Source organism: Scylla paramamosain, chromosome 1 (assembly GCF_035594125.1).
Source record: "Scylla paramamosain isolate STU-SP2022 chromosome 1, ASM3559412v1, whole genome shotgun sequence".
NCBI lineage: Eukaryota > Metazoa > Arthropoda > Malacostraca > Decapoda > Portunidae > Scylla > Scylla paramamosain.
In genome coordinates, this window is record NC_087151.1 from 21255689 (window position 1) to 21280826 (window position 25138).

The window sequence follows — 25138 nt, forward strand, 5'->3', positions numbered from 1 at the left end:
AAAAGACATTAAGAGAAGCAAATTATGCGCATTTTTATTTTTTTTTACTTCTTAGGTACAAAAAGGCGAAAAGGCGTTAATAGCACTCTATATGGAGAAACGAGACACCATTGACAAAAACCTATTTTTTGTGTGTGTGTTTTTGAACTATTTAAGTACCAAAAAGTTAAAACTCAAATAACCCTTTATGGAGAAACAAAAGACATTCAGATAAGAGACATTTCAGATATGAGAGTTTTGAGCTTCTTAGGTACCAAAACGCGAAATCGCATCATTAACACCATATATCGAGAAAGTGAGAGAAGTGTTTTTCTTTTTTAGGTACCAAAAAACACAAAAAATGCTTGCAAAGTCAATTATATTAAGAAATGAAATGACATTACTAGAAACATATTTTGAGTATTTTTGTGCATGTTAAGCTCCAAAACTCTAAGAAAAGACAAAAAGTATGGAAAGCACCCAATATGGGAATAGAAAAAAACTTTACCAAAAACTTATCTTTTTCGGCTTCTTACGTACCAAAACGCTAAAACGCATGCAAAACACCCTGTAAGAAGAAACAAAATAATATTACCAAAATAAAAAAAAATTGAGTTTTTTGAGCTTGTTACGTAAACGCCAAAATACATGAACAGTACACTATATGAGGAAACGAAAGAATATTATGAGAAACGTTTATTATGAGTGTTTTTTACCTTCTTATGTAACAAAACGTGATAAAACATGAATAGCACTCTAAATGGAGAAACTGAACATTAGTAAAACTTTTATTTTAGTGTATTTTACATGATTTAGGTACCAAAACGCCAAAATGCATGCAAAGCACTCTATATGGCGAAAAAAAACAACATTTCCAGAAAAATGCCTTTCGAGTGTTCATGAGCGTGTTAGGCAGCAAAACGCTAAAAAAAAAAAAAAATGGAAAACACTTTATCTGGAAAAAGAAAACAAGATTACTAAAATCATGTCTTTTGAGTGTTTTGAACTATTTATGTACCAAAACGATAAAACGCAGAGAAAACATCCCTTATGGGAAAACACAATAACGTTACCCCCCAAAAAAAAAAAAAAGTATTTTGAGTGTTTTTCCTCAGGTTACATACAAAAAACGCGAAAAATGTGTAGAAAGTATCCTATATGGGGAAACGAAAGGACATTGTGAGAACCGTTTATTATTAGTGCTTTTTTAAGATACCATACCCCAGAGCACATGACACTCTATATGGAGAAACAGAACATTAACAAAAACGTGTATTTATCACATCTTTAGGTATCAAACAACCAAAATGCATACAAAGCACATTAACTGGAGAAAAGAAACGAGATTTCAAAAAAATATATCTTTGACGAGTGTGGTAAGCATGATATCGCTAAAAGCATGGAAAGGAACCTCTATGGGAAAAGAAAACAACATTACAAATAACGACTTTTTTTCAGTCTTTTAAGGTACTTACGTACCAGAACACTAAAACGGATGGAAAACAACCTTTTTATGGCGAAACAGAGTAACATTACTAAAAATCAATACCTTGTCTGTTTTTTTAGCTTGTTACGTAGAAAAAGCCATAATGCATGCAAAATACTCTACATGGGGAAACGAAAAGACATTACGAGAAACGTGTATTATGAATTTTTGGGCTTTTTAGGTAACAAAATGCTAAAACGCATGAGTAGGACCTTATATGGAGAAAAAAAGAACAACGCTACAAAAAAGAGTATTTTGAGGGCATTTCACATTGTTAGGTATCAAAACGCCAAAATGCATGTAAAGCACTTTATATAAAAAAAGGAAAAGAAATTTCCACAAACGTGTCTTTTGACTGTTTATGAGCGTGCTAGGCACCAAAATGAAAAAAAAAAAAAACATGGAAAACACCCTGTATGGGAAAGCAAAATATCATTACCAAAAACGATTATTTTCATTTTTTAAAGCTACTTTCGTAGGAAACGCATGAAAACACCTCTTATGTACAATAATAGAATAAATTTCCCAAAATCGTGTATTTTGAGTGTTTTTCAGATTGTTACGTAGAGAAATACCAAAAAGCATGCAAACTACTGCATATAGGGCAATGAAAAAACATTATCAAAATTATGCATTATTATTATTATTATTATTATTATTATTATTATTATTATTATTATTATTATTATTATTATTATTATTATTATTATTGTTATCATTATTATTATTATTATTATAGGTAAGAAAACGCGAAAGCTGTTAATAGCACTCTATATGGAGAAAAGAAAAAAAAAACATTATGAAAAACGTGTATTTTTATTGTTTTTTACATTGTTAGGTACCAAAACGCAGAAATCTATGCAGAAATGTATGTAGAAATGCATCCCCTTATACGGGGAAAATAAAAAGACTTTACAAGAAACGTATCTGTTGAGTGTTTTCCTGGATATTTGGCACCAAAACGCTAAACAGCATGGAAAGCACCATATATGGAATCAGAAAACAACCTAACTAAAAACAAGTATTTTGTGTGTTTTTAACTACTTACTTACAAAAACACCAAAATATAAAGGAAAGGACATTACGAGAACCGTGTATTTTGAGTGTTTTGAGCTTCTTAGGCACAAAAAACGCTAAAATGCATGAATAGCACTCTATAAGGAGAAAGAGAACATTACCAAAAACGTCTATTTTGAGCGTGTTTCTCATTCTTAGGTACGAAAACGCCAAAAAGCACGCAAAACGCACTATATGGGGAAAGGCAACGAGATCTGGAAAAAACATGTCTTTTGAGTATTTATGAGCGTGCTACGAACCATAACGCTAAAAAGTACTGAAAGCAAACTATATGGGAAAACAAACCAACATTACCAAAAAGTCAGTAGTTTTTGAGCCAAAACGCTAAGACGTTTGTAAAGCACCCTTCATAAGGAAAAACAAACTATTACAAAAATATTAGTAATCTGAGTTTTTGAGCTTGTTACGTAGAAAAATGCCAAAATGCGTCCAAAGTATCCTGTATAAGGAAACTAAATGACATTACGAGAAACATGTATTATAATTTTTTTTTCTTAGATATCTAAACACTAAAATGTATGAAAAGCACTCTATATTTTAGGTATCAAAGCGCTAAAACGGATGAATAGCATTCCATATGTAGAAACAAAACAATATTAACAAAAACGTGCATTTTTAAGTGTTTTTAACATTGATAGGTACCAAAATGCGAAAATGCATAAATAGCACCTTATATGGGGAAAGGAAACAAGATTTCCAGAAACGTGTCTTTTGAGTGGTTATGAGCGTGCTAGGCACTAAAACGCTAAAAAGCATAGAAAACACCTTATAAGGGAAAGGAAAACAACATTACCGAAAACGTGTCTTTTGAGTGTTTTTGAGGTGCATACTGAGCTAATACTCATGCAAAACACCCTTTATAGGGGAAACACAATAACTTTACTAAAAAGTGTATTTTGAGGTTTTTTTTTACCTTATTACGTAAAAAAGCCAAAATGCATGTAAAATACACTAAACGGAATAACAAAAAGACATTACAAGAAACTTTTATTATGAGAGTTTTAAGCTTCTTAGGTTCCAAAATGTTAAAATGCACGATTAGCACTCTATTTTGGAGAAAAGGACATTTCCAAAAACGTGTTTTTTTTCAGAGTTTTTCGCATTGATAGATACTAAAACGCAATTAGCATTAAATGCCCCCTATATGGAGAAACCAAGAGACATTACCAGAAACGTGTCTTTTCAGTGTTTTTTTTTTTTTTTTTTAGTGTTAGGTAACAAAATTTTGTTATCTGGGAGTACTTTTCGACGAGGAAAACAGACAGAATATAGAAATTTTAAATAGAATACAGAAGTACAATGCAAATGTCAGTGCATTGTATCCCATACTTAAAGATAAGAATATTCCAACAAAAGCTAAAACCATAATATTTACAACAATACTAAGACCAGTACTTCTATATGGGTCAGAAATTTGGACACTGGCAACAAGAACATCTTCACAAATACAAGCAGCAGAAATGAGAGTTCTGAGAATTATCCGAGGTGTGACCAGACTTGATAGAATTAGAAATGAAGAAACCAGAGAGAGATTAGGGATAACGTCTGTACTGAAGATAATTGAAAAGAACAAATTGAGATGGTATGGACATGTCCAAAGAATGGAAGATACAAGATACGCAAGGAAGTTTCTGGAATGGGTTCCTCTAGGCAGGAGGCCGGTGGGACGACCTAGGAAGCGATGGATGCAGGGAGTTGAAGAAGCTACTGAACGAAGAGGAAGAAATCTACAAGAAATAACCAGAGATGAGGATTTCATGGATAGAGACCTTTGGAGAAGATTCGTAGAGGCCGGACACTGACAGGCATTGCCTACCTTGCGTCTGGTGAGAAAGGTGAGAAAGGTACCAAAAAAACGATAAAAATCATGGAAAACACAAATACAAAACATTAAGTGTGTCTTCGGACAATTTTTTTAACTTCTTACATACCAAAACGCTGAAAGGCATGGCTAAGAAGAATTACATTACCCAAAACACAAGTATTTTTAGCTTTTTAAGGTTGTTACGTTGAAAAATTTAGAATTGCAGGGAAAGTACCCTATATGGGGAAACGAAAAGAAATTATGAGAAACATGTATTATGAGAGTTTTTGAGTTTCTTAGGTACCAAAATTCGAAAACGCATGAATAGCACTCTGGTGAAAAGAACAATATTACAAAATATGAATATACCAAGTGTATTTCACATTTTTAGATGCCATAACGCTAAAATGCATGCAAATCACAATATATGAGGAAAAGAAACGACATTTCCAGAAACGTGTCAGAGACGTCTCAACAGCATTACCAAAAACGGGTATTTTTAAGTGTTTTGAGCTTGTTACGTACATAAATGGCAAAATATATGGAAGTACACTATATGGGGAAAGGAAAGGACCTTACAAAAACCGTGTCGTATGAATGTTTTTGAGCTTTTTAGTTAGCATAACTCGAAAACGCATGAATAGCATTCCATATGGAGAAACATAACATTACCAAAAACACGTATTTTGACTGTAATTCACATTTTTTATGTACCAAAACGCCAAAATGCACGCAAAACACCCTTTATGAGAAAAATAAATGAGATTTATAAAACCTGCCTTTTGTGTATTTATGAACGTCCTAGTCACTATAACGCTAAAAAAAAAAAAAAAGCATGGGAAGAACCTAATACTTTAAAACAAAACATTACGAAACACGTTTCTTTTCATAGTTTATGATCTACTTACAAGTCAAAACGTTAAAGCCCATATAAAAAAAAATCTCTATGAATGAAAATAACATTACAAAAAAAAAACAAGTATTTCGAGTCTTTTTTTTTACTTTTTACTTTTTACTTTTTTATGATTTTTTTGCATTTTTACTTTTTTTTTACTTTTTGTATTTTCCCAAAATGCAAAAAATATTTAATTGAAAAAACACAATAACATTAACAAAAACAAGTTATATGAATGTTTTTAACCTTGTTATGGACAAAAATCGCAAAAATGCATGGAAAGTACCTTACATAGGGAAACAAAAGGACACTATGAGAAACGTTTGTTATGAGTGTTTTTAATCTTCTTGGTATTAAAACTTGAAACAGCATGAATAACACTCAATATGGAGAAAAAGAACAAAATTACGAAAAATATGTGTTTTGAGTGTACGAGTATTTCACATTATATGGTACCAAACCGCAGGCATATACGGAAAGCACACAATATGGGGAAAGAAAACGACTTAAAAAAAAATGTCTTTTAAATATTTATGAGTAGGTGGTAGTCACAATAACCCTAAAAAGCATGGAAATACCTTATATGAGAAAACAGAACAACTTTACCAAAAAGTTTTCTTTTAAGTGTTTTTTTTTTTTTTTTTAGTTACTTACATAGCAAAGAGCTGAAACACATGCAAAACACCCTTTAAGGAGAAAGAGAAAAACATTACCAAAAACAAGGAGGAGGCAGTAGGCACCTGCCGAAACGATAATTACTCCCGGTGAGGTCTAAAGCACAGTTCAGGGGGTGCTGTGAACTTATCATTAAACCCAGCAGTGACCTCACTGAACGTTTCCCTTTGTGTCTCACAACACAAGGGGGCAGTCACAGCCTGCCTTCTAAAGACAACTCTCTTCCTTCACACAAAACTACAAGCACCTAATAACACACACACCCTTCACTCAAATATTTTAAAATCATCATGGCGACTCCTACACCAGCCTCGGAGTCCTCATCTGGGGAGGGGACCATAAATGTCCCCAGGTCGGACTGCCTTTCTGTCGACGACCCTAAGTGTCTTGACACCCCACTCAACTTTTTCTTCATTAACTTCTGCAACATTCGCGGTCTAAGATCTAATTTTCAGTCTGTAGAACACCACCTCTCCTCTTCTAAACCTCATCTTCTTTTCCTCACTGAAACTCAGGTGTCTGAGGCAACTAACAGTAGCCCCTTTTCTATTCCCTCTTACTTTCTCTATCCTCGTTTTCGATCCAAACCTGGATGCTGTGTTTATGTGCGCAGTGACTTAACCTACTCTCGTGCCCAAACTCTTGAATCTTCCGAGTTTTCCACCATCTGGCTACGACTACAGAGTCACTCTCAAACTAAATTTATCTGTGCTGTATACCTCTCACCTAACTCATCTAACTATAAAAAATTCTTTGACTATTTAACTTCCAAAGTGGAGCACATTCTGACTCTCTTCCCTTTTGCAGATATCTCCATTCTTGGAGACTTCAATGTTCACCACCAGCTTTGGCTTTCCTCTCCCTTCACTTACTATCCTGGTGAACTAGCCTTCAACTTTCCTATACTCCATGACCTAGAGCAATTGGTGCAACACACTACTCGTATTCCTGACCGTTTTGGAGATACGCCCAACATTCTTGACCTTTTCCTGACCTCTAATCCTTCTGCTTATGCTGTCACCCTTTCTTCTCCGTTGGGTTCCTTCGATCAAAATCTCATATCTGTACCTTGTCCTCTCGCTCCAATCCCTCCTCAGGATCCCCCTAAGCGAAGGTGCCTCTAGCGTTTTGCCTCTGCTAGTTGGGGGGACCTGAGGAGGTATTTTTCTGACTTTTCTTGGAATGACTACTGCTTCCGTGTCAGAGACCCGTCTTTGTGTGCTGAGCACATAACAGGGGTGATAGTGTCTGGCATGGAGGCGTACATTCCTCACTCTTTTTCTCGACCTAAACATTCCAAACCTTGGTTTAACACAGCTTGATTTCGTGCTATACATGGTAGAGAAGTAGCCCACAAAAGGTACTTAAGCCTTCCATCACAAGATCTAACTCCTCTCGTAACTTCTGGCATCTGGCCAAAAATATCTCCAATAACTTTGCTTCTTCTTCTTTCCCTCCTTTATTTCAACTAGATGGCACCACTGCTATCACATCTATTTCTAAAGCTGTACTCTTCGCTCAAACTTTTGCTAAAAACTCTACCTTGGACGATTCAGGGCTTGTTCCTCCCTCTCCTCCACCCTCTGACTACTTCATGCTACCTATTAAAATTCTTCGCAATGATGTTTTCCATGCCCTTGCTGGCCTAAACTTTCGGAAGGCTTATGGACCTGATGGGGTCCCTCCTATTGTTCTCCGAAACTGTGCCTCCGTGCTTGCACTTTGCCTAGTCAAACTCTTTCAGCTCTGTCTGTCAAAATCTACCTTTCCTTCTTGCTGGAAGTTTGCCTACATTCAACCTGTTCCTATAAAGGGTGACCGTTCTACTCCCTCAAACTACCGTCCTATTGCTTTAATTTCCTGCCTATCTAAAGATTTTGAATCTATCCTCAACAGAAAGATTCTTAAACATCTATCTTTTCACAAACTTCCATCTAATCACCAGTATGGGTTCCGTCAAGGCCGCTCTACTGGTGATCTTCTGGCTTTCCTTACTGAGTCTCTTTTAGATATTTTGGTGAAACTTTTGTTGTTGCCTTGGACATATCAAAAGCTTTTTAATAGAGTCTGGCACAAAGCTTTGATTTCCAAACTACCCTCCTACGGCTTCTATCCTTCTCTCTGTAACTTCATCTTAAGTTTCCTTTCTGACCGTTCTATTGCTGCTGTGGTAGACGGTCACTGTTCTTCTCCTAAATGTATTAACAGTGGTGTTCCTCAGGGTTCTGTCCTGTAACCCACTCTCTTCTTATTATTTATCAATGATCTTCTAAACCAAACTTCTTGCCCTATCCACTCCTAAGCTGATGATACCACCCTGCACTTTTCCACGTCTTTTCATAGACGTCCAACCCTTAAAGAGGTAAACATTTCAGGCACGGAAGCCACAGAATGCTTGATTTCTGATCTTTCTTAAAATTTCTGATTGGGATAGAGCAAACTAGGTATTGTTCAGTGCCTCAAAAAATTCAATTCCTTCATCTATCAACTCGACACAACCTTCCTGACAACTATCCCTTCATCTTCAATGACACTCAACTGTCCCCCTCTTCTAAACTGAACATCTTCGGTCTGTCCTTTACTTATAATCTGAACTGGAAACTTCTGCTGCTAACTCTTATTCGTCCATGTATGGAGTATGCTTCACATGTCTTGAGGGGGTTCCACTCATACTGCTCTTCTAGACAGGCTGGAATCAACAGCGTTTCGTCTCATCAACTCCTCTCCTCTAAATGACTGTCTTCAGCCTCTCTCTCACCGCCGCAATGTTGCATCTCTAGCTATCTTCTAACACTATTTTCATGCTAACTGCTCTTCTGATCTTGCTAACTGCATGCCTCCCCTCCTTCCGCGGCCTCGCTGCACAAGACTTTCTTCTTTCTCTAACCCCTATTGCTGTCCTCCTCTCTAATGCAAGAGTTAACCGGTATTCTCAATCATTCATTCCTTTCTCTGGTAAACTCTGGAATTCTCTGCCTGTTTCTGCATTTCCACCTTCCTATGACTTGAATTCCTTCAAGAGGGAGGTTTCAAGACACTTATCCATCAATTTTTGACTACTGCCTTGACCCTTTTATGAGACTGGCATTTTAGTGGGCATTTTTTTTATTTTATTTATTTTTTTTGTTTCCCTTGGCCAGTATCCTTCCTATATGAAAAAAGGAAAAAGAAAAGTATTTTGAGTGTTTTGAAGTTTTTAGAAAAACACCGAAAATGCAGGAAAAGATCCTTATATGGGGAAACAAAAAGGCATTACAAAAAAAACGTGTATTATGAGAGTTTTTCAGCTTCTTATGTACCAAAGCGGTAAAAGGCATGAAAAGCACTCTATATGTAGAAACACAAGAACACTACAAAAAAAAATAAATAAATAAATAACTGTCTCACATTGTTAAGTACTAAATGCCAAAATGCATGCACAACACCCTTTATGGGAAATGGAAGCAAGATTTATAGAAATGTCTTTTTTGGGTTTTTTTTTCATCGTGTTAGGCAGTAAAATGCTAAAAACCATGGAAAACACCCTATATAGAAAAAAAAAACACCAAAAAATGTGTCTTTTAAATTTTTTCAGCTTCTTACATACTAAAACCCTAAAACTCAAGCAAAACACCCTTTTTAGAAAAAAAAACACAATAACTTTACAATAAACGTGTATTTTGTTTGTTTTGAGCTTGTTACGTTGGTGTTAGGCACCAAAAAGCTAAATAAAAAAAAAAAAAAAAGCAAGGAAATCACCCTCTATGGGAATACAAAACTATAAGAAAAACGTGCCATTTTTTTTTTTAGCTTGTTTTTGAACTTCTTGCGTACATAAACGCTAAAACGTATGTAAAACACCATTCATGATTAAACAGAATAACATTACCGAAAACAAGTATTTTGAGTGTTTTTGAGCTTCTTACATTGAAAAACACCCAACTGCATGCAAATTACCCTATATGGGAAAATGAAATGACATTACGAAAAACATGTATTATGAGTGTTTCTAAGGTACCAAAATGTTAAAATGCGTTAATAGGACTCTATATGGAGAAACAGAACAATATTACCACAAATGTGTTTTTTTGAGAATATTTCACATTATTAGATACCAAACCACCAAAATGCATGTATAGCACCCTCGATGGGGAAAGGAAACGACATTTTCAGAAACGTGTCTTTTGAGTGTTTTTGAGCGTGTTAGGCACCAAGACGCTTGAAAAAAAACATGGCAATCAGCCTACATAAGAAAACAAAACAACGTAAGCAAAAACGTGTTTTTGAAAGTGTTTTTGAGGTACTTACTAAAACGCTAAAACGCAGGGAAAACATCTTTTACGGAGAAACACAATAACTTTACCAATAATGTGAATTTTGAGTGTTTTGAGCTTGTTACGTACAAAAACGCCAAAATGCATGGAAAATACCCTATATGGAGAAAGGAAAGAACATTACGAGAAACGTGTATTATGAAAGTTTTTGAGCTCGTTAGGTATCAAAACGCTACTACGCACAAATAGCACTCTATATGGAGAAACAGGAAAACATCACCAAAAATATGTATTTTGAGTGTATTTCACATTATTACGTACAAAAATGTAATGTAATGGAATACAGTACAAGAATGTAATGGACGCAAAGCACCTTATATGGGTAAAGGAAACTATATATCTAAAATTGTCTATTTTCACCCTTTATAAGCGTGCTAGCCACAAAAACCAGGAAAAGCATGGAAAGCACCTCATATTAGAAAACAAAACATAACTAATAAAAAAGTCTCTTTTTTAGTGTTTTTGAGCTACTTATGTACAAAAACGCATGGAAAAAAAAAACATTTTTGGAGAAATACATTACCAAAAACGTGTATTTTGCGTGTTTTTGAGCTTGTTACGTAGAAAAAATAACAAATTGCATGCATGGAACTCAATATGGCGAAACGAAAAGACATTACGTGAAACATGTATTATGAGAGTTTATGATCTTAGGTTCTAAAATAATGAAACGCATGAATTGCATTTTATATGTGCAACCAGATCATTACCAAAAAAGGTGTATTTTAATCGTTAGAATGTTAGATACCAAAATGCCAAAATGCATGCAAAGCCCCTTATATGGGGAAACAAAATGATGTTACAAGAAACGTGTTTTTGAGTGTTTTTGAGCGTGTTAAGTCCCAAAATGATAAAAAGCATGGAAAGCATCCTACATGGGGATACAAAGCAATATTTCAAGAAACATGTCTTTTATTTTATTTTATTGTATTTTATTATTTTTTTTAGTTACATACCAAAACGCTGAAACGCATGCAAAACACTCTTTTTGGAAATACATAATTACATGACCAAAAACAAGAATTTTTGGTGTTTTTTTTTCAGCTTGTTATGTTAAAAACGGTTAAATTCTTGCAAAACAGTTTATATTAGGAAACAATAAAACATTACGAGAAACGTGTTTTATGACTGTTTTTAAGGTAACAAAATGGAAAAACGCGTTAATAACACTTTATACAGGGAAAGAAAACATTATCAAGAATATCTATTTTGAGTGTTTTTCATATTGTTTGGTTACAAAACACCAAAATGCATGTAAAGCCCCTTTATATGGGAAAACGAAACGACATTAAAAGAAACGCATCTTTTGAGTGTTTTTGTATATGGTAGGCATCGAAACACTAAAAAGCATGGAAAGCACCCTATATGCGAATAGAAAATATTATTACCAAAAATGTGTCTATTGTGTTTTTTTTTTTTTTAGCTAATTACGTACCAAAACTCTAAAATGAGTGAAAAAAAAACAACAACACATTATGCAGAAACATAAAAACATTAACAAAAAACAGGTATTTTGAGTCTTTTTTAGCTTGTTACATATAAAAACGCCAACAAAGCATGGAAGATACACTATAAAGGGAAAATGAAAGGACCTTATAGGAGACGTGTATTATGAGTGTTGTTGAGCTTCTTAGATACCAAAACGCTAAAACGCATAAATAGCACTTTATATGGAGAAACAGAAAAACATTACAAAAAATGGATCTTTTTAGTGTATTTCACATTGTTAGGTACCAAACGCGAAAATGCATGCAACGCACCCAATATGGGGAAAAAAACTACACTTCCAGAAATGTCTTTTGAGTATTTATGGGCATATTAGGTAATAAAATAAAAAGAAAAGCATAAAAAGCACCTTATATGGGATAACATATCAAATAAAAAAAAAAGTGTCTTTTGAATGTTTTGAGGTATGCACCAAGGCGATAAAAAAAATCTTTATTGTTAATCAGAAAAAAAAAAACAGGTTTTTGAATGTTTTTGAGCTTGTTACGTTGAAAAACGCCAAAATGCATGCAAAATACCCTGTATGGGGTAACTAAAAATGTATGACTAGGTACGTGTATTATCTGTGTTTTTTTTTTATTTAGCTTTTTTAGGTACCAAAACGCTAAAACGTGTTAATAGCACTCTATATGGAGAAAAAAACATCATTAACAAAAAGAAAAATTTTTTTCATTGTTTTTCATACTGTTAGGTACCAAAATGCCAAAATATGAGCAAAACATTCAATATAGGAATATAAATAATTACCCAAAACGTGCATTTTGAGTGTTTTTCAGCTTCTTATATACCAAAAAGCTAAAACATATATTTTGTTTTTCCCTTATGGAAAAATCTTACCAAACCAAAAACATTAAAAAAACTTTTTTTGTGTGTGTGTGTTTTTTGAGCTATTTAATTACCAAAATGCAAAAACGGATGTAAAACGTTTTGTGTTTTGAGAAACACAATAGCTTTACCGAAAAAGTGTATTTTCAGCGTTTATGGGTGTGTTACGTAGAAAAATGCCAAAATCCATGCAAATGAATCTAAGCTTCCTAAATATGAAAATACTACAACGTATGAAAAGCACTTTATATACAGAAACAGAACTGCAATACAAAAAACGTGCATTTTCAGTGTTTTCACATTGTTAGGTACCAAAACACAAAATACATTTATATATATATATATATATATATATATATATATATATATATATATATATATATATATATATATATATATATATATATATATATATATATATATATATATATATATATATATATATATATGAGGAACACTGGCCAAGGGCAGCAAAAATCCTATAAAAAAAAAAATTTCACTGAGATACCAGTCCCAGAAAAGGGTCCAAAGCGGTATTCAAACATTGAAGGATAAGCGTCTTGAGACCTCCCTCTTGAAGAAATTCAAGTTATAGGAAGTTGAAATACAGAAGCAGGCAGGGAGTTCCAGAGTTTACCAGAGAAAGGGATAAATGATTGAGAATACTGGTTAACTCTTGCATTAGAAAGGTGGACAGAATAGGGGTGAGAGAAAGAATACTGTCTTCTGCAGCGAAGCCACAGGAGGAGAGGAGGCATGCAGTTGGCAAGATCAAAAGAGCAATTAGCATGAAAATAGCGGTAGAAGATAGATAGAGATGCAACATTGCGGTGATGAGAGAGAGACTGAAGACAGTCATTTAGAGGAGATTCCACCCTGTCTAGGCATGGAAAGCTTCCTGTATGGAGAAACGAAAGAACTTTACCAGAAACGTGTCTTTTGAGTTATTTGGAGCATGTTAGACACCAAAATGTTAAAAAAAGCATGGAAATCTCCCTATATACAAATTCAAAAGAATAAATACATGTTTTTTTTTCTTTTATTAATCTTTTTCAATGTCTTAAGTACCAAAACGCTGAAACGCGTGCAAAACACCCTTTATAAGTAAACAAAATAACTTTTCCAAAAACACATATTCTGAGTGTTTTTGGGCTTGTTATATTATAAAATGTCAAAATGCATGGAAAATACACTATGGGGAAACGAAAAGATTTTACAAGAAAGGTGTCTTATGATCGTTTTTGAGCTTCTTAGGTATCAAACGGGAAAATGCGTTAATATCACTCGATATGGAAAAAGAGAAGAACTTTACCAAAAACGTGAATTTTCATTGGTTTTAACATTGTTTGGTACAAAAACGCCAAGATGGTACAAAGCTTCTCCATGTATGGAGAAACAAAACGACGGTGGAATTTTTAGTATTTTCTGCATGTTAGTCACCAAAATTCTAAAAAGCATGAAAAAGCATCCTATATTTGGAAAAAAAAAACGAGACCTCCAGAAACGTCTCTTTTGAGTGTTTATGACCGAGCTAGGCATTAAAACGTTAAAAATGGAAATGCACTTTATATGGGAAAAGAAAACAACATCACCAAATTTTTTTTTTTTTTACTTCTTACGTACCCAAAAAAGCTAAATTACATCGAAAAGATCCCTTACTGAGAAACATAATAAGTACCAAAGAACGCTTGACTTCTGATCTTTCTAAAATTTCTGATTGGGGCAGAGCAAACTTGATATTGTTCAATGCCTCAAAAACTCAATTCCTCTATCTATCAACTCGACACAACCTTCCAGACAACTATCCCCTCTTCTTCAATGACACTCAACTGTTCCCCTCTTCTACACTGAACATCCTCGGTCTGTCCTTTACTTATAAACTGAACTGGAAACTTCACATCTCATCTCTAGCTAAAACAGCTTCTATGAAGTTAGGTGTTCTGAGACGTTTCCGCCAGTTTTTCTCATCCCCCCAGCTACTAATTCTGTACAAGGGCCTTATCCGTCCATGTATGGAGTATGCTTCACATGTCTAGGGGGGTTCCACTTATACTGCTCTTCTAGACAGGGTGGAATCAAAAGCTTTTCGTCTCATCAACTCCTCTCCTCTAACTGACTGTCTTCAGCTTCTTTCTCACCGCCGTAATGGTGCATATCTAGCTGTCTTCTACCGCTATTTCCATGCTAACTGCTCTTCTGATCTTACTAACCGCATCCCTCCCCTCCTTCCGCGGCCTCGCTGCACAAGACTTTTTTCTTTCTCTCACCCCTATTCTGTCCACCTCTCTAACGCAAGAGTTAACCAGTATTCTCAATCATTCATCCCTTTCTCTGGTAAACTCTGGAACTCTCTGAATGTTTCGGTATTTCCACCTTCCTATGACTTGAATTCCTTCAAGAGGGAGGTTTCAAGACACTTATTCACCAATTTTTGACCATTGCCTTGACCCTTTTATGGGAATGGCATTTCAATGGCCATATTTTTTTTATTGGATTTTTGTTGCCCTTGGCCAGTGTTCTTCTTGCATAAAAAAAAAAAAAAAAGTGTTTGAGCTATTTATGTACCAAAACGCTAAAACGCAGGTAAAACACGTTTTATGGAAAACAGAATAACTTTACGAAAAACAAGTATTTTCAGTATTTTTGATCTTGTTCTGTACAGAAACGCCAAAATGTAAAGAAATATGCAACACCAAAATGCAATGAAATAGTTTCTCCTATATGGGGAAACTAAAGAATATTATGAAGAAAGTGTATTATTAATTTTTTTGAGCATCTTAGGTACCAAAACTTGAAAACGCATGAATAAGTATTTCAAGTGTATTTCACATTGTTAGGTACCAAACTGCGAAAAAAAAAAAAAAAAAATATGTATATATATATATATATATATATATATATATATATATATATATATATATATATATATATATATATATATATATATATATATATATATATATATATATATATATATATATATATATATATATATATATATATATATATATATATATATATATATATATATATATATACATATTTTTTTTTTTTTTTTTTTCGCAGTTTGGTACCTAACAATGTGAAATACACTTGAAATACTTATTCATGCGTTTTCAAGTTTTGGTACCTAAGATGCTCAAAAAAATTAATAATACACTTTCTTCATAATATTCTTTAGTTTCCCCATATAGGAGAAACTATTTCATTGCATTTTGGTGTTGCATATTTCTTTACATTTTGGCGTTTCTGTACAGAACAAGATCAAAAATACTGAAAATACTTGTTTTTCGTAAAGTTATTCTGTTTTCCATAAAACGTGTTTTACCTGCGTTTTAGCGTTTTGGTACATAAATAGCTCAAACACTTTTTTTTTTTTTTTTTTATGCAGGAAGAACACTGGCAAAGGGCAACAAAAATCCAATAAAAAATATGGCCACTGAAATGCCAGTCCCATAAAAGGGTCAAAGCAGTGGTTAAAAAATTGGTGAATAAGTGTCTTGAAACCTCCCTCTTGAAGGAATTCAAGTCATAGGAAGGTGGAAATACCGAAGCAGGCAGGGAGTTCCAGAGTTTACCAGAGAAAGGGATGAATGATTGAGAATACTGGTTAACTCTTGCGTTAGAGAGGTGGACAGAATAGGGGTGAGAGAAAGAAAAAAGTCTTGTGCAGCGAGGCCGCGGAAGGAGGGGAGGCATGCAGTTAATAAGATCAGAAGAGCAGTTAGCATGAAAATAGCGGTAGAAGACAGCTAGATATGCAACATTGCGGCGGTGAGAGAGAAGCTGAAGACAGTCAGTTAGAGGAGAGGAGTTGATGAGAAGAAAAGCTTTTGATTCCACCCTGTCTAGAAAAGCAGTATGAGTGGAACACCCCCAGACATGTGAAGCATACTCCAAATATGGACGGATAAGGCCCTTGTACCGAGTTAGCAGCTGGGGGGGGGGGTGAGAAAAACTGGCGGATATGTCTCAGAACACCTAACTTCATAGAAGCTGTTTTAGCTAGAGATGAGATGTGAATTTTCCAGTTCAGATTATAAGTAAAGGAGAGACCGAGGATTTTCAGTGTAGAAGAGGGGGACAGTTGAGTGTCATTGAGGAAGAGGGGATAGTTGTCTGGAAGGTTGTGTCGAGTTGATAGATGGAGGAATTGAGTTTTTGAGGCATTGAACAATATCAAGTTTGCTCTGCCCCAATCAGAAATTTTAGAAAGATCAGAAGTCAAGCGTTTTTTGGTAGTTATTATGTTTCTCAGTAAGGGATGTTTTTGATGTAATTTAGCCATTTTTGGTACGTAAGAAGCTAAAAAAAAAAAAGAAGTTTTTGGTAATGTTTTCTTTTCCCATATAAAGTGCATTTTCATTTTCAACGTTTTAATGCCTAGCTCGGTCATAAACACTCAAAAGAGACTTTTATGGAAGTCTCGTTTCTTTTCCCAATATAGGATGATTTCCATGCTTTTTAGAATTTTGGTGACTAACATGCAGAAAATACTCAAAAAAAAAAATTCTTCCACTGTCGTTTTGTTTCTCCATACATGGAGAAGCTTTGTACCATCTTGGAGTTTTGGTACCAAACAATGTTAAAACCACTGAAAATTCACGTTTTTGGTAAAGTTGTTCTCTTTTTCCATATCGAGTAATATTAACGCATTTTCCTGTTTGATACCTAAGAAGCTCAAAAACGATCATAAGACACCTTTCTTGTAAAATCTTTTCGTTTCCCCATAGTGTATTTTCCATGCATTTTGACATTTTATAATATAACAAGCCCAAAAACACTCAGAATATATGTTTTTTGGAAAAGTTACTTTGTTTAGTTATAAAGGGTGTTTTTCATGTGTTTCAGCGTTTTGGTACATAAGACGTTAAAAAAGAATAATAAAAGAAAAAAAAACATGTATTTATTCTTTTGAACTTGTATATAGGGAGATTTCCATGCTTTTTTTAGCATTTTGGTGTCTAACATGCTCCAAATAACTCAAAAGACACGTTTCTGGTAAAGTTCTTTCGTTTCCCCATACATGAAGCTTTCCATGCCTAGACAGATTGGAATCTCCTCTAACTGACTGTCTTCAGTCTCTCTCTCATCACCGCAATGTTGCATCTCTATCTATCTTCTACCACTATTTTCATGCTAATTGCTCTTTTGATCTTGCCAACTGCATGCCTCCCCTTCTCCTGTGGCTTCGCTGCACAACACAGTCTTCTTTCTCTCACCCCTATTCTGTCCACCTTTCTAATGCAAGAGTTAACCAGTATTCTCAATAATTTATCCCTTTCTCTGGTAAACTCTGGAACTCCCTGCCTGCTTCTGTATTTCCACTTCCTATGACTTGAATTCCTTCAAGAGGGAGGTCTCAAGACGCTTATCCTTCAATGTTTGAATACCGCTTTGGACTCTTTTCTGGGACTGTTATCTCAGTGAACTTTTTTTTTTTTTATTGGATTTTTGCTGCCCTTGTCCAGTGTTCCTCATATATATATATATATATATATATATATATATATATATATATATATATATATATATATATATATATATATATATATATATATATATATATATATATATATATATATATATATATATATATATATATATATATATATATATATATATATATATATATATATATGTATATAAATGTATTTTGGCGTTTTGGTACCTAACAATGTGAAAACACTGAAAATGCACGTTTTTGGTAATGTAGTTCTGTTTCTGTATATAAAGTGCTTTTCATGCGTTGTAGCATTTTCATATCTAAGAAGTTTAGATTCATTTGCATGCATTTTGGCATTTTTTTCTACGTAACACACCCATAAACGCTCAAAATACACGTTTTCGGTAAAGCTATTGTGTTTCTCAAAACACAAAACGTTTTACATTCGTTTTTGCATTTTGGTACGTAAATAGCTCAAAAACACTAAACAAAAAAAAAAAGAAGTTGTTTTGTAATGTTTTGGTTTGGTAAGGTTTTTTCATAAAGAAAAAACAAAATATATGTTTTAGCATTTTGGTACATAAGAAGCTGAAAAACACTCAAAATGTACGTTTTGGGTAATTATTTATATTCCTATATTGAATGTTTTGCTCCCATTTTGGCATTTTGGTACCTAACAGTATGAAAAACAATAAAAAAAAAAAATTTGGGTAATGCTGTTGTTTCTCCATATAGAGTGCTATTAACACGTTTTAGCGTTTTGGTACCTAAAAAAGCTAAAAAAAAAAAAAAACACAGATGATACACGTATCTGGTAATACATTTTTAGTTTCCCCATACAGGGTATTTTGCATGCATTTTGGCGTTTTTCAACGTAACAAGCTCAAAAACATTCAAAAACCTGTTTTTGTTATTTTTTTTTCTGATTAACAATAAAGAGTGTTTTGCATGCGTTTAAGCGTTTTGGTACATGAAAAAAAAAAAGAAAGAACACAAAAGATACGTTTTCAGTAAAGTTTTATTTTTTGCTTTTATTTCCATGTAGTGTGATTTCCATGTTTTTTAGTGTTTTGGTGCCTAAACACTCAAAAGACACGTTTATAATAATGTCGTTTGGTTTCTCTTTATAGAGAGCTTTGCATGTATTTTTAGTCTTTTGGTACCTAAGAATGTGAACTCAAAATACTCGTTTTTTGGTAATGTCGTTCTGTTTCTCTATATAGAGTGCTCAAAAACTCTTATAATACAGGTTTCTCGTTATGTCTTTTTGTTTCCCCATATAGAGTACTTTGCATGCATTTTGCCATTTTCTACATAAAAAGCAAAAAATAAATAAAGAAAAACACACGTTTTTGATGAAGTTATTGTGTTTATAAATTGTGTTTTAGCTGCGTTTTACCGCCTTGGTGCGTACCTCAAAACATTCAAAAGACACTTTTTTTTTTTATTTGATATGTTTTCCCATATAAGGTGCTTTCTATGCTTTTTTTTTTTTATTACCTAATATGCCCATAAACACTCAAAAGACATATTTCTGGAAATGTAGTTTCTTTTCCCAATATTGGGTGCGTTGCATGCATTTTCGCGTTTGGTACCTAACAATGTGAAATACACTGAAAGATCCATTTTTTGTAATGTTATTCTGTTTCTCCATATAAAGTGCTATTTATGCGTTTTAGAGTTTTGGTATCTAAGAAGCTCAACAACACTCATAATACACGTGTCCTGTAATGTCTTTTTATTTTCCCTTTATAGTGTATCTTCCATGCTTTTTGGCGTTTTTATACGTAACAAGCTCAAAAAGACTCAAAATACCTGTTTTTTGTTAATGTTTTTATGTTTCTGCATAATGTGTTGTTTTTTTTTTCACCCACTTTAGCGTTTTAGTACGTAATTAGCTAAGAAAAAAAAAAACACAATAGACACATTTTTGGTAATAATATTTTCTATTCGCATATAGGGTGCTTTCCATGCTTTTTAGTGTTTTGTTGCCTAACATATACAAAAACACTCAAAAGATGCCTTTCTTTTAATGTCGTTTCGTTTTCCCATATAAAGGGGCTTTACATGCATTTTGGTGTTTTGGTACCAAACAATGTGAAAAACACTCAAAATAGATGTTCTTGATAATGTTTTCTTTCCCTGTATAAAGTGGTATTAACGCGTTTTTCCGTTTTTATTACCTTAAAAACTTAAAAACAGTCATAAAACACGTTTCTCGTAATGTTTTATCGTTTCCTAATATAAAGTGTTTTGCAAGAATTTAACCGTTTTTAACATAACAAGCTTAAAAAAAAAAAAAAACACCAAAAATACTTGTTTTTGGTCATGTAATTATGTATTTCCAAAAAGAGTGTTTTGCATGCGTTTCAGCGTTTTAGTATGTAAGTAAAAAATAAATAAATAAAATACAATAGAATAAAATAAAAGACATGTTTCTTGTAATATTGCTTTGTATCCCCGTGTGGGATACTTTCCATGCTTTTTATCATTTTAAGACATAACACGCTCAAAAACACTCAAAAACACGTTTCTTGTAACATCATTTTGTTTCCCCATATAAGGGGCTTTGCATGCATTTTGGCATTTTGGTATCTAACATTCTAACGATTAAAATACACCTTTTTTGGTAATGATCTGTTTGCACATATAAATTCACATATGCAATTCATGCGTTTCATTATTTTAGAACCTAAGATCAAAAACTCTCATAATACATGTTTCACGTAATGTCTTTTCGTTTCCCCATATAGAGTTCCTTGCATGCAATTTGTTATTTTTTCTACATAACAAGCTCAAAAACACGCAAAATACACGTTTTTGTTAATGCGTTTCTCCAATTTTTTTTTTACATGCGTTTTTTGTACATAAGTAGCTCAAAAACACTAAAAAAGAGATTTTTTTAGTTATGTTTTGTTTTCTAATATGAGGTGCCTTCCATGCTTTTCCTGGTTTTTGTGGCTAGCACGCTTATAAAGGGTGAAAATAGACAATTTTAGATATATAATTCCATTTACCCATATAAGGTGCTTTGCGTCCATTACATTCTTGTACTGTATTCCAATACATTACATTTTTGTACGTAATAATGTGAAATACACTCAAAATACAGATTTTTGGTGATGTTTTCCTGTTTCTCTATATAAAGTGCTATTTGTGCGTATTAGCGTTTTGATACCTAACGAGCTCAAAAACTTTCATAATACACGTTTCTCGTAATGTTCTTTCCTTTCTCCATATAGGGTATTTTCCATGCATTTTGATGTTTTTGTACGTAACAAGCTCAAAAACACTCAAAATTCACGTTATTGGTAAAGTTATTGTGTTTCTCCGTAAAAGGTGTTTTCCCTGCGTTTTAGCGTTTTAGTAAGTACCTCAAAAACACTTTCAAAAACACGTTTTTGCTTAAGTTGTTTTGTTTTCTTATGTAGGCTGATTGCCATGTTTTTTTTTTTTTTAGCGTCTTGTTGCCTAACACGCTCAAAAACACTAAAAAGACACGTTTCTGAAAATGTCGTTTCCTTTCCCCATCGAGGGTGCTATACATGCATTTTGGTGGTTTGGTATCTAATAATGTGAAATATTCTCAAAAAACACATTTGTAGTAATGTTGTTCTGTTTCTCCATATAGAATCCTATTAACGCATTTTAACATTTTGGTACCTTAGAAACACTCATAATACATGTTTCTCGTAATGTCATTTCATTTTCCCATATAGGGTAATTTGCATGCAGTTGGGTGTTTTTCAATGTAAAAAGCTCAAAAACACTCAAAATACTTGTTTTCGGTAATGTTATTCTGTTTAATCATGAATGGTGTTTTACATACGTTTTTGCGTTAATGTACGCAAGAAGTTAAAAACAAACTAAAAAAAATGGCACATGTTTCTTATACTTTTGTATTCCCATAGAGGGTGATTTCCATGGTTTTTATTTATTTTTTTTATTTATTTATTTTTTTTAGCATTTTGTTGCCTAACAAGCTACAAAACATTCAAAAGACACGTTTCTGGGAATGTCGTTTTGGTACCTAAAAGCACAAAAACTCTCATTATACACTTTTCTCTTAATATCTTTTTTGTTTTCTTATAGAATACTTTCCATGGATTTTTGCATTTTTCTATGTAACAAGCTCAAAACAAACAAAATTCACGTTTTTTGTGAAGTTATTGTGTTTTTTTTTCTAAAAAGGGTGTTTTGCTTAAGTTTTAGGGTTTTAGTATGTAAGAAGATGAAAAAAACTCAAAAGACACTTTTTTGGTGTTTTTTTCTATATAGGGTGTTTTCCATTGTTTTTAGCATTTTGCTGCCTAACACGATGAAAAAAAAAAAAAATCAAAAAATACATTTCTATAAATCTTGCTTCCATTCCCCATAAAGGGTGTTGTGCATGCATTTTGGCATTTAGTACTTAACAATGTTAGACAGTCAATTTTTTTTTTTTTTTGTATTGTTCTTGTGTTTCTACATATAGGAGGGGCCCCATCAGGTCCAAAAGCCTTCCGAAGGTTTAGGCCAGCAAGGGCATGGAAAATATCATTGCGAAGAATTTTAATAGGTAGCATGAAGTAGTCAGAGGGTGGAGGAGAGGGAGGAACAAGCCCTGAATCGTCCAAGGTAGAGTTGTTAGCAAAAGTTTGAGCGAAGAGTACAGCTTTAGAAGTAAATGTGATAGCAGTGGTGCCATCTAGTTGAAATAAAGGAGGGAAAGAAGAAGAAGCAAAGTTATTGGAGAAATTTTTGGCTAGATGCCAGAAGTTACGAGAGGAGTTAGATCTTGTGATGGAAGGCTTAAGTACTTTTTGTGGGCCACCTCTCTACCATGTATAGCACGAAAACAAGCAGGGTTAAACCAAGGTTTGGAAGGTTTAGGTCGAGAAAAAGAGTGAGGAATATACGCCTCCATGCCAGACTCTATCACCCCTGTTATGTGCTCAGCACACAAAGACGGGTCTCTGACACGGAAGCAGTAGTCATTCCAAGGAAAGTCAGAAAAATACCTCCTCAGGTCTCCCCAACTAGCAGAGGCAAAACGCTAGAGGCACCTTCGCTTAGGGGGATCCTGAGGAGGGATTGGAGCGAGAGGACAAGATACATATATGAGATTGTGATCGGAGGAACCCAACGGAGAAGAAAGGGTAACAGCATAAGCAGAAGGATTAGAGGTCAGGAAAAGGTCAAGAATGTTGGGCGTATCTCCAAAACGGTCAGGAATACGAGTAGGGTGTTGCACCAATTGCTCTAGGTCTTGGAGTATAGCAATGTTGAAGGCTAGTTCACCAGGATGGTCAGTGAAGGGAGAGGAAAGCCAAAGCTGGTGGTGAACATTGAAGTCTCCAAGAATGGAGATCTCTGCAAAAGGGAAGAGAGTCAGAATGTGCCCCACTTTGGAAGTTAAATAGTCAAAGAATTTTTTATAGTTAGATGAGTTAGGTGAGAGGTATACAGCACAGATAAATTTAGTTTGAGAGTGACTCTGTAGTCGTAGCCAGATGGTGGAAAACTCGGAAGATTCAAGAGTTTGGGCACGAGAGTAGGTTAAGTCACTGCGCACATAAACACAGCATCCAGGTTTGGATCGAAAACGAGGATAGAGAAAGTAGGAGGGAATAGAAAAGGGGCTACTGTTAGTTGCCTCAGACACCTGAGTTTCAGTGAGGAAAAGAAGATGAGGTTTAGAAGAGGAGAGGTGGTGTTCTACAGACTGAAAATTAGATCTTAGACCGCGAATGTTGCAGAAGTTAATGAAGAAAAAGTTGAGTGGGGTGTCAAGACACTTAGGGTCGTCGACAGAAAGGCAGTCCGACCTGGGGACATTTATGGTCCCCTCCCCAGATGAGGACTCCGAGGCTGGTGTAGGAGACGCCATGATGATTTAAAAATTTTTGAGTGAAGAGTGTGTGTGTTATTAGGTGCTTGTAGTTTTGTGTGGAGGAAGAGAGTTGTCTTTAGAGGGCAGGCTGTGACTGCCCCCTTGTGTTGTGAGACACAAAGGGAAACGTTCAGTGAGGTCACTGCTGGGTTTAATGATAAGTTCACAGCACCCCCTGAACTGTGCTTTAGACCTCACTGGGAGTAATTATCGTTTCGGCAGGTGCCTACTGCCTGCGCCTTTTTTCTTTGGTAATGTTTTTCTGTTTCTCCTTAGAGGGTGTTTTGCATGCGTTTCAGCTTTTTGCTATGTAAGTAGCTAAAAAAAAAAAAAACACTAAAAAGAAAACTTTTTGGTAAAGTTGTTTTGTTTTCTCATATATGCTGTTTCCATACTTTTTAGGGTTATGGTGACTACCACGTACTCATAAATATTTAAAAGACATTTTTTCTTTTTTTAAAGTCGTTTCCTTTCCCCATATAGTATGCTTTCCATATATGCTGGCGGTTTGGTACCTAATAACGTAAAATACACTCAAAACACATATTTTTCGTAATTTTGTTCTCCTTCTCCATATTGAGTGTTATTCATGCTGTTTCAAGTTTTAATACCAAGAAGATCAAAAACACTTATAACAAACGTTTCTCAAAGTGCCCTTTTGTTTCCCTATGTAAGGTACTTTCCATGCATTTTTGCGATTTTTGTCCATAACAAGGTTAAAAACACTCAAATAACTTGTTTTTGTTAATGTTATTGTGTTTTTTTCAATAAAATATTTTTTTGCATTTTGGGCAAATGCTAAAAAAAAATAATAATTCTAAGTAAAAATGCAAAAAGATTTTGGATTTTTACTTAGAAAAATGCATTTTGCATTTTTCTAAGTAAAAAGTAAAAAAAAAAAACACCCGAAATACTTGTTTTTTGTAGTGTTATTTTAATTCATAGAGATTTTTTTTTTACATGGGCTTTAACGTTTTGACTTGTAAGTAGATCATAAACTATGAAAAGAAACGTGTTTCGTAATGTTTTGTTTTCCAGTATTAGGTTCTTCCCATGCCTTTTTTTTTTTTTTTTAGCGTTATAGTGACTAGCACGTTCATTAATAAGCAAAAGGCAGGTTTTATAAATCTCGTTTCTTTTTCTCATAAAGGGTGTTTTGCGTGCATTTTGGCGTTTTGGTACATAAAAATGTGAATTACAGTCAAAATACGTGTTTTTGGTAATGATATATTTTTCCATATAGAATGCTATTCATGCGTT